The 1,988-nt window shown below is 79.4% G+C and overlaps 1 non-coding gene across 1 annotated transcript; it reads left to right on the top strand.

Moving 5' to 3' along the window:
• The first annotated feature begins 1,246 nt into the window (after positions 1-1,246).
• On the top strand, positions 1,247-1,318 carry TRNAE-CUC (transfer RNA glutamic acid (anticodon CUC)). The gene has a single exon. It is a non-coding gene; the product is annotated as a tRNA-Glu (tRNA).
• The last annotated feature ends 670 nt before the right edge of the window (positions 1,319-1,988 follow it).

Here is a 1,988-nt window from a genome sequence, read left to right on the forward strand (position 1 = left end):
CCCACCCCCTGCCCAGCCCCGCTGCAGCCCCCAGCCCCAGCCCTTGCCCACCCCCTGCCCAGCCCCGCTGCAGCCCCCAGCCCCAGTCCCTGCCCACCCCCTGCCCAGCCCCGCTGCAGCCCCAGCCCCAGTCCCTGCCCACCCCCTGCCCCGCTTGCAGCCCCCAGCGCCACTGCAGCCCCCACCCCCTGCCCTTCCTCAGCCCTTGCCCACCCCCTGCCAGCTCCCAGCACTTCCCCAGCCCCTGTCGCCCCCAGCCCTTGCCCACCCCCTCCCCTTCCCCAGCCCCGCTGCAGCCCCCCGCCCCTGCCCACTCCCAGCCCTTCCCCAGCCCCTGCCCAGCCCCTGCAGCCCTCCGCCCCTGCCCAGCCCCTGCAGCCCCCAGCCCCTGCAGCCCCCAGCCCCTGCCCAGCCCCTGCAGCCCCCCGCCCCTGCCCAGCCCCTGCAGCCCCCAGCCCCTGCAGCCCTCCGCCCCTGCCCAGCCCCTGCAGCCCTCCGCCCCTGCAGCCCCCAGCCCCTGCCCAGCCCCTGCCCAGCCCCTGCAGCCCCCCGCCCCTGCCCAGCCCCTGCAGCCCCCAGCCCCTGCAGCCCTCCGCCCCTGCCCAGCCCCTGCAGCCCCCAAACCCTGCCCAGCCCCTGCCCAGCCCCTGCAGCCCCCAGCCCCTGCCGCCCCCAGCCCCTGCCCAGCCCCTGCAGCCCCCCGCCCCTGCAGCCCCCCGCCCCTGCAGCCCCCAGCCCCTGCCCAGCCCCTGCAGCCCCCCGCCCCTGCAGCCCCCAGCCCCTGCCCAGCCCCTGCCCAGCCCCTGCAGCCCCCCGCCCCTGCCCAGCCCCTGCAGCCCCCAACCCCTGCCCAGCCCCTGCAGCCCCCCGCACCTGCCCAGCCCCTGCCCAGCCCCTGCAGCCCCCCGCACCTGCCCAGCCCCTGCAGCCCCCAGCCCCTGCCGCCCCCAGCCCCTGCCCAGCCCTTGCAGCCCCCCCGCCCCTGCCCAGCCCTTGCAGCCCCCCGCCCCTGCCCAGCCCCTGCAGCCCCCAACCCCTGCCCAAACCCAGCCCTTCCCCAGCCCCTGCCGCCCCCAGCCCCTGCAGCCCTCCGCCCCTGCCCAGCCCCTGCAGCCCCCAACCCCTGGCCAGCCCTTGCAGCCCCCCGCCCCCGCAGCCCCCCCCCGCCCGCTCCCTCCCCACCCCCGCCCCCCCCTCCTCGGCGGCCACGCGCGATCTGCGGCGGGCGGGAGCCGTCCCCCGCCGCTCCCTGGTGGTCTAGTGGTTAGGATTCGGCGCTCTCACCGCCGCGGCCCGGGTTCGATTCCCGGTCACGGAAGCTCCATTTTTTTAACCACGCTCTCCCCGCTTTTACGCGCCCCCTCCCCTCGCCCCCCCACGCCGCGTGCTCCGCGCACCCACGAACACGCACGGGGCGCTGCGGGCCCGCGCCCCGCGGGGGGGGTGCGGGGGGTGGGGGGGGGGTGGTGGGCGTGGGCGGCGCGCAGGCGCAGTGCGCTGGCTCCGCCCGCCGTCGGCGTCGCCGGGTCCCGCTCGGTGTCCGGCAGCGGCTGAGGCATCGCCGCCGCGACCGGCGGCCGCTCCGCGCCGCGAGGAGCCGCCCCCCCCCGCCCGCCCCCGCACCCTGGGGCCGCCCCCGCCCGGGGCTCCCGGCCCCCGCTCGCCCCGGGGCCCAGGTGAGCGCGGCGCTGGCGGTCGCCGGGCCCGGGCCGCGGGTGGAGGCCAAGATGGAGGCGGGGGGGGGCGGGCGGGAAGGCCGTGAGGGGTGGGGGGGGCGGGGGGCGCCGGCGGCTCTGCGGGGCGGGCCGGCGGGTGGGAGTCCCCGCTGCCCTCCCCCAGCCCCGGCACCGCGCTCAGGGGGGCTTGGGGGCCGCGTCCTCTGCCCCCGAGCTGTAAAGGATGAGGGGGGGGGACAAAAAAATAAAAAACCCAAAAAACCCCCAAAGAAAAGGCCTGGAAAGGTGAAATCCAAATGAAAGTCATGGGTG

The sequence above is a fragment of the Pelecanus crispus genome, chromosome 14, assembly GCF_030463565.1.
Source record: "Pelecanus crispus isolate bPelCri1 chromosome 14, bPelCri1.pri, whole genome shotgun sequence".
In the NCBI taxonomy this organism is placed as follows: domain Eukaryota; kingdom Metazoa; phylum Chordata; class Aves; order Pelecaniformes; family Pelecanidae; genus Pelecanus; species Pelecanus crispus.